The sequence below is a fragment of the Oncorhynchus nerka genome, linkage group LG10 (genome assembly GCF_034236695.1).
Source record: "Oncorhynchus nerka isolate Pitt River linkage group LG10, Oner_Uvic_2.0, whole genome shotgun sequence".
Lineage (NCBI taxonomy): Eukaryota > Metazoa > Chordata > Actinopteri > Salmoniformes > Salmonidae > Oncorhynchus > Oncorhynchus nerka.
This window is the reverse complement of record NC_088405.1, coordinates 100,193,704-100,202,669: the sequence shown is the minus strand read 5'-3', so window position 1 is coordinate 100,202,669 and position 8,966 is coordinate 100,193,704. Positions and strand designations below refer to the sequence as shown.

Genomic DNA, 8,966 nt, shown 5'->3' with positions numbered 1-8,966 from the left:
ATTTTAGCTAGCTAGTTAGCCACCGGAGGACAACACGACGAGATGCAACAATTCAAGTTGTTTCTGTCAATGACATTTGCTCTCAAAGGGATTTGATATCAGTGATGTCAAATCCAAAAACTGGTTTCACCTTGAAACTTTTCTTTGGTGCTGCAGGACCATTTACAGTTGAGCTCAATGCTGATCTGCAAATTGTGATGCTATTTTTTTTGTTGTCAAGGGAGGTCATACTTGTTTGGAGCAGACAGCATCAGATAAATGGCCTACAGGTAGAGAGACAGAGGGGGCGCTATTTTGCTCACACGTTATTATAATATTCTTTAAATATTTTTTGGGGTGGAAAGCCTGGATCCCCTTGGCATCCATAAATACACACCACTGGTGACAGGGTTGTGATACTGACAGGGTTGTGGTTCTGACAGGGTTGTGATACTGACAGGGTTGTGATTCTGACAGGGTTGTGAAGGGTTGTGATTCTGACAGGGTTGTGATTCTGACAGGGCTGTGATTATGACAGGGTTGTGATTACAGGGTTGTGGTTCTGACAGGGTTGTGATTCTGACAGGGTTGTGATTACAGGGTTGTGACAGGGTTGTGATTCTGACAGGGTTGTGATTCTGACAGGTTGTTGTGATTCTGACAGGGTTGTGATTCTTGACAGGTTCGTGATTTTTGACAGGTTCGTGATTCTGACAGGCTCACCCAATCAGGTTTAAGCCTCAATGTGGACTTGTTTGAGATTAAAAATCAGACAAATCTATAGAAAATCTCATAAGCATGAGAAAACGTCGATTTTTTTCACACAAGGCCTTTCCGTCGTTGTTTGGGAACTTTTTGTCAAATTTAAATTCCACTTCTCCAGCCACCACTACACCCCTGCATAGAGCCGATGGAGAGACAGCCACCACTACACCTCCACATAGAGCCGATGGAGAGACAGCCACCACTACACCCCAGCATAGAGCCGATGGAGAGGCAGCCACCACTACACCCCTGCATAGAGCCGATGGAGAGACAGCCACCACTACACCCCTGCATAGAGCCGATGGAGAGACAGCCACCACTACACCTCCGCATAGAGCCGATGGAGAGGCAGCCACCACTACACCCCTGCATAGAGCCGATGGAGAGACAGTCATCACTACACCCCTGCATAGAGCCGATGGAGAGGCAGCCACCACTACACCCCTGCATAGAGCCGATGGAGAGACAGTCACCACTACACCCCTGCATAGAGCCAATGGAGAGACAGCCACCACTACACCCCTGCATAGAGCCGATGGAGAGACAGCAGCCACACACAGCATGTTGTTAAATCACCACTACACCTCCACATAGAGCCGACATCCTAGCTAGGAGGACCCTAACGTTAACTAGCTAGCTGCTAGGAGGATGTCATGCCATTGGAGGAGGACCCTAACGTTAACTAGCTAGCTGCTAGGAGGATGTCATGCCATTGGAGGAGGACCCTAACGTTAACTAGCTAGCTGCTAGGAGGATGTCATGCCATTGGAGGAGGACCTAACGTTAACTAGCTAGCTGCTAGGAGGATGTCATGCCATTGGAGGAGGACCTAACGTTAACTAGCTAGCTGCTAGGAGGATGTCATGCCATTGGTGGAGGACCCTAACGTTAACTAGCTAGCTGCTAGGAGGATGTCATGCCATTGGAGGAGGACCCTAACGTTAACTAGCTAGCTGCTAGGAGGATGTGGTGGAGGACCCTAACGTTAACTAGCTAGCTGCTAGGAGGATGTCATGCATTGGAGGAGGATGTCATGCTCATGTCATGGATTGGAGGGACCCTAACGTTAACTAGCTAGCTGCTAGGAGGATGTCATGCCATTGGAGGAGGACCCTAACGTTAACTAGCTAGCTGCTAGGAGGATGTCATGCCATTGGAGGAGGACCCTAACGTTAACTAGCTAGCTGCTAGGAGGATGTCATGCCATTGGTGGAGGACCCTAACGTTAACTAGCTAGCTGCTAGGAGGATGTCATGCCATTGGAGGAGGACCCTAACGTTAACTAGCTAGCTGCTAGGAGGATGTGGTGGAGGACCCTAACGTTAACTAGCTAGCTGCTAGGAGGATGTCATGCTATTGGAGGAGGACCTAACGTTAACTAGCTAGCTGCTAGGAGGATGTGGTGGAGGACCTAACGTTAACTAGCTTGGAGGACCCTAACGTTAACTAGCTAGCTGCTAGGAGGATGTCATGCCATTGGAGGAGGACCTAACGTTAACTAGCTAGCTGCTAGGAGGATGTCATGCTCATTGGAGGAGGACCCTAACGTTAACTAGCTAGCTGCTAGGAGGATGTCATGCCATTGGAGGAGGACCTAACGTTAACTAGCTAGCTGCTAGGAGGATGTGGTGGAGGACCCTAACGTTAACTAGCTAGCTGCTAGGAGGATGTCATGCCATTGGTGGAGGACCTAACGTTAACTAGCTAGCTGCTAGGAGGATGTCCATGGAGGAGGACCAACGTTGGCTAGGCTAGGAGGATGTCATGCTTGGAGGAGGACGTTAACTAGCTAGCTGCTAGGAGGATGTCATGCCATTGGAGGAGGACCTAACGTTAACTAGCTAGCTGCTAGGAGGATGTCATGCCATTGGAGGAGGACCCTAACGTTAACTAGCTAGCTGCTAGGAGGATGTGGTGGAGGAGGACCCTAACGTTAACTAGCTAGCTGCTAGGAGGATGTCATGCCATTGGAGGACCCTAACGTTAACTAGCTAGCTGCTAGGAGGATGTCATGTCATTGGAGGAGGACCTGCTGCTAGGAGGATTAACGTTAACTAGCTAGCTGCTAGGAGGATGTTAACTGCCAGCTGCTGGAGGAGGGTGGAGGACCCTAACGTTAACTAGCTAGCTGCTAGGAGGATGTCATGCCATTGGTGGAGGACCCTAACGTTAACTAGCTAGCTGCTAGGAGGATGTCATGCCATTGGAGGAGGACCCTAACGTTAACTAGCTAGCTGCTAGGAGGATGTCATGTCATGCCATTGAGGAGGACCTAACGTTAACTAGCTAGCTGCTAGGAGGATGTCATGTTGGAGGAGGACCCTAACGTTAACTAGCTAGCTGCTAGGAGGATGTCATGCCATTGGAGGAGGACCCTAACGTTAACTAGCTAGCTGCTAGGAGGATGTTATGCCATTGGAGGAGGACCCTAACGTTAACTAGCTAGCTGCTAGGAGGATGTCATGTCATTGGAGGAGGACCCTAACGTTAACTAGCTAGCTGCTAGGAGGATGTCATGCATTGCCATAACGTTAACTGCTAGCTGCTAGGGAGGACCCATTGGAGGAGGACCCTAACGTAACTAGCTAGCTGCTAGGAGGATGTCATGCCATTGGAGGAGGACCCTAACGTTAACTAGCTAGCTGCTAGGAGGATGTCATGCCATTGGAGGAGGACCCTAACGTTAACTAGCTAGCTGCTAGGAGGATGTCATGCCATTGGAGGAGGACCCTAACGTTAACTAGCTAGCTGCTAGGAGGATGTCATGCCATTGGAGGAGGACCCTAACGTTAACTAGCTAGCTGCTAGGAGGATGTCATGTCATTGGAGGAGGACCCTAACGTTAACTAGCTAGCTGCTAGGAGGATGTCATGCTATTGGAGGAGGACCCTAACGTAAACTAGCTAGCTGCTAGGAGGATGTTATGCCATTGGAGGAGGACCCTAACGTTAACTAGCTAGCTGCTAGGAGGATGTCATGTCATTGGAGGAGGACCTAACGTTAACTAGCTAGCTGCTAGGAGGATGTCATGCCATTGGAGGAGGACCCTAACGTTAACTAGCTAGCTGCTAGGAGGATGTCATGCCATTGGAGGAGGACCCTAACGTTAACTAGCTAGCTGCTAGGAGGATGTCATGCCATTGGAGGACCTAACGTTAACTAGCTAGCTGCTAGGAGGATGTCATGCCATTGGTGGAGGACCTAACGTTAACTAGCTAGCTGCTAGGAGGATGTCATGCCATTGGAGGAGGACCTAACGTTAACTAGCTAGCTGCTAGGAGGATGTCATGCCATTGGAGGAGGACCCTAACGTTAACTAGCTAGCTGCTAGGAGGATGTCATGCCATTGGAGGAGGACCCTAACGTTAACTAGCTAGCTGCTAGGAGGATGTCATGCCATTGGAGGAGGACCCTAACGTTAACTAGCTAGCTGCTAGGAGGATGTCATGCCATTGGAGGAGGACCCTAACGTTAACTAGCTAGCTGCTAGGAGGATGTCATGCCATTGGAGGAGGACCCTAACGTTAACTAGCTAGCTGCTAGGAGGATGTCATGCCATTGGAGGAGGACCCTAACGTTAACTAGCTAGCTGCTAGGAGGATGTCATGTCATTGGAGGAGGACCCTAACGTTAACTAGCTAGCTGCTAGGAGGATGTCATGTCATTGGAGGAGGACCCTAACGTTAACTATCTAGCTGCTAGGAGGATGTCATGCCATTGGTGGAGGACCCTAACGTTAACTAGCTAGCTGCTAGGAGGATGTTATGCCATTGGAGGAGGACCCTAACGTTAACTAGCTAGCTGCTAGGAGGATGTCATGCCATTGGAGGAGGACCCTAACGTTAACTAGCTAGCTGCTAGGAGGATGTCATGCCATTGGAGGAGGACCCTAACGTTAACTAGCTAGTAGCTAGGAGGATGTCATGCCATTGGTGGAGGACCCTAACGTTAACTAGCTAGCTGCTAGGAGGATGTCATGCCATTGGTGGAGGACCCTAACGTTAACTAGCTAGCTGCTAGGAGGATGTCATGCCATTGGCGGAGGACCCTAACGTTAACTAGCTAGTAGCTAGGAGGATGTCATGCCATTGGTGGAGGACCCTAACGTTAACTAGCTAGCTGCAACAAAGTCGCTAAGTTGGCAACACTGCTTGCTAGATGTAGTATCTGGGATCTACATCTGTTTACATTAGTTACTGTGCTGTTACTAAGCAGTAATGCATTACGGCAGTGTTACGTTACTACACCTAATAGGAAATGCACATGCGCACTGGAATGCCAGGAACTGTAGAGCACGAGGGGTTTTGACTAAACGAAAACTAACTGTACTCCCGTCTCCTGCCTGGTCATTTCTCCACAACACAAATATTACACTAGACTATGGCAAACTACAGCTCGCTACTGCACTGTGACATTATTAAAAATAATAATGTGTTAATGTCAACAAAAACTAAAGAGATTAAATCAGAACATCATTAAAAATAATAATATAATGATCATTATAATTATATTATTATAATCATTATTTTATAAATCCTTAGCCCTTCTCTGAAGGTGTAGACGACCCATTGGTCCCCACTGTGTTTGGGTTAGTAATCATTTGTAGAGTGGCTCTCTGAAGGTGTAGAAGACCCATTGGTCCCCACTGTGTTTGGGTTAGTAATCATTTGTAGAGTGGCTCTCTGAAGGTGTAGACGGCCCATTGGTCCCCACTGTGTTTGGGTTAGTAATCATTTGTAGAGTGGCTCTCTGAAGGTGTAGAAGACCCATTGGTCCCCACTGTGTTTGGGTTAGTAATCATGTGTAGAGTGGCTCTCTGAAGGTGTAGAAGACCCATTGGTCCCCACTGTGTTTGGGTTAGTAATCATGTGTAGAGTGGCTCTCTGAAGGTGTAGACGGCCCATTGGTCCCCACTGTGTTTGGGTTAGTAATCATTTGTAGAGTGGCTCTCTGAAGGTGTAGACGGCCCATTGGTCCCCACTGTGTTTGGGTTAGTAATCATGTGTAGAGTGGCTCTCTGAAGGTGTAGACGGCCCATTGGTCCCCACTGTGTTTGGGTTAGTAATCATTTGTAGAGTGGCTCTCTGAAGGTGTAGACGGCCCATTGGTCCCCACTGTGTTTGGGTTAGTAATCATGTTGTAGAGTGGCTCTCTGAAGGTGTAGACGGCCCATTGGTCCCCACTGTGTTTGGGTTAGTAATCATTTGTAGAGTGGCTCTCTGAAGGTGTAGACGGCCCATTGGTCCCCACTGTGTTTGGGTTAGTAATCATTTGTAGAGTGGCTCTATTTTCCATCAGCATTGTTTTACTATTCTGAATGTCTAAAGAATCTGTATGTATCTGAAACAGGAATACAGGAACACATTTTGAACTCTTATGATAGTGATAATTTGACAAAATTACAATTATAGTCTTGAATTGGACTCGCATTCTTCTGGTGTCGGTCTTGGTCCCCTTGTCTCCGTTTCGACTCAGTCTCAACCCTCCCCCGGTCTTGGTCCCCTTGTCTCCGTCTCGACTCAGTCTCAACCCTCCCCCGGTCTTGGTCCCCTTGTCTCCGTCTTGACTCAGTCTCACACCCCCCCGGTCTTGGTCCCCTTGTCTCCGTCTTGACTCAGTCTCACCCCCCCCACCCGGTCTTGGTCCCCTTGTCTCAGTCTTGACTCAGTCTCAACACCCCCGGTCTTGGTCCCCTTGTCCCGTCTTGACTCAGTCTCACCCCCCCACCCGGTCTTGGTCCCCTTGTCTCCGTCTTGACTCAGTCTCACCCCCCACCCGGTCTTGGTCCCCTTGTCTCCGTCTTGACTCAGTCCCCCCACCCCCCAGGTCTTGGTCCCCTTGTCTCCGTCTTGACTCAGTCTCTCCCCCGCCCGGTCTTGGTCTTGACTCTGACTTTATTTAGGTGGTCTCGAAAACAACACTGCTCTGAGGTAGTCCCAGAGGCAGAGCAGACGGAAACTTAGTAGGCAGCATTTCCTCTCATTACTGTCTGCAATTACATCGTTATCCATTAGGAAACACCCTTCATTATCACAAGGGTTACAGTAACAAGACTTACATGACCTCTTACATTCAGATAGTATTCAAACCCCTTGACTATTGACGCATTCTGTTACATTACAGCCTAAAAAAAATGCTCCTCATTCTAAAATGGTTTCAACTGTTTGTTTCCTTCATCCATCTACACACAATACCCCATAATGACATCACAATACCCCATAATGACATCACAATACCCCATAATGACATCGCAATACCCCATAATGACATCACAATACCCCATAATGACATCACAATACCCCATAATGACATCGCAATACCCCATAATGACATCACAATACCCCATAATGACATCACAATACCCCATAATGACATCACAATACCCCATAATGACATCACAATACCCCATAATGACATCACAATACCCCATAATGACAAAGTGAAAACAGGTTTATAGAATTGTTTGAAAATGTATTAAAAAAAACTAAGAAATTAAATATAACATTTACATAAATAATCAAATCCTTTACTCAGTACTTTGTTGAAGCACTTTTGGCAGCTGTTACAGCCTCCAGTCTTCTTGGGTTTGACGCTACCAGATTGGCACACCTGTATTTGCAGAGTTTCTCCCATTCTTCTCTGCAGATCCTCTCAAGTTCTGTCAGGTTGGATGGGGAGCATCGCTGCACAGCTAGTTTTAGGTCTCTAGAGATGTTTGATCGGGTTCAAGTCCGGGCTCTGGCTGGGCCACTCAAGGACATTCAGAGACTTGTCCCAAAGCCACTCCTGCGTTGTCTTGGCTGTGTGCTTAGGGTCGTTGTCCTGTTGGAAGGTGAACCTTCACCCCAGTCTGAGGTCCTGAGTGCACTGGAGCAGGTTTTCATCAAGGATATCAATGTACTTTGCTCTGTTCTTCTTTCCCTTGATCCTGACTAGTCTCCCAGTCCCTGCCATTTAAAAACATCCCACAGCATGATGCTGCCACCACCATGCTTCACCGTAGGGATGGTGCCAGGTTTCCTCCAGATGTGACGCTTGGCATTCAGGCCAAAGAGTTAAATCTTGGTTTCATCAGACCAGAGAATCTTGTTTCTCATGGTCTGAGTCCTTTAGGAGCCTTTTTGCAAACTCTAAGCGGTGTCATGTGCCTTTTACTGAGGAGTGGCTTCCGTCTAGCCACTCTACCGTAAAGGCCTGATATGTGGAGTGCTGCAGAGATGGTTGTCCATCTGGAAAGTTTTCCCATCTCCACAGAGGAATTCTGGAGCTCTGTCAGAGTGACCATTAGGTTCTTGGACACCTCCCTTGGTCACCTCCCTTGGTCACCTCCCTGACTAAGGCAGTTCTCCCCCGATTGCTCAGTTCTTGGTGGTTCCAAACTTCTTCCATTTAAGAATGATGGAGGCCACTGTGTTCTTGGAGACCTTCAATGCTGCAGAAATGTTTTGGTACCCTTCCCCAGATCTGTGACTCGACACAATCCTGTCTCGGAGCTCTTCGGACAATTCCTTCGACCTCATGGCTTGGTTTTTGCTCTGACATGCACTGTCAACTGTGGGACCTTATATAGACAGGTGTGTGCCTTTCCAAATCATGTCCAATCAATTGAATTTACTACAGGTGAACTCCGATCTAGTTATAGAAACATTCTTATGTAAATAAGGTATTTCTGTTTGTTTTTTGAATAAATTTCTAAAAACCTGTTTTTCTTTGTCATTATGGGGTATTGTGATGTCATTATGGGGTATTGTGATGTCATTATGGGGTATTGTGATGTCATTATGGGGTATTGTGATGTCATTATGGGGTATTGTGATGTCATTATGGGGTATTGTGATGTCATTATGGGGTATTGGGATGTCATTATGGGGTATTGTGATGTCATTATGGGGTATTGTGATGTCATTATGGGGTATTGTGATGTCATTATGGGGTATTGTGATGTCATTATGGGGTATTGGGATGTCATTATGGGGTATTGGGATGTCATTATGGGGTATTGTGATGTCATTATGGGGTATTGTGATGGGGTATTGTGATGTCATTATGGGGTATTGTGATGTCATTATGGGGTATTGTGATGTCATTATGGGGTATTGTGATGTCATTATGGGGTATTGTGATGTCATTATGGGGTATTGTGATGTCATTATGGGGTATTGTGATGTCATTATGGGGTATTGTGATGTCATTATGGGGTATTGTGATGTCATTATGGGGTA

The 8,966-nt window shown here is 47.3% G+C and overlaps 1 protein-coding gene across 2 annotated transcripts in view; it reads left to right on the top strand.

Annotated features, from left to right (window-relative positions):
* LOC115126482 (periostin-like) overlaps positions 1-8,966 on the top strand; it is an 80,773-nt gene that overhangs the window by 46,549 nt on the left and 25,258 nt on the right. The gene's annotated exons all lie outside the window — the stretch shown is intronic.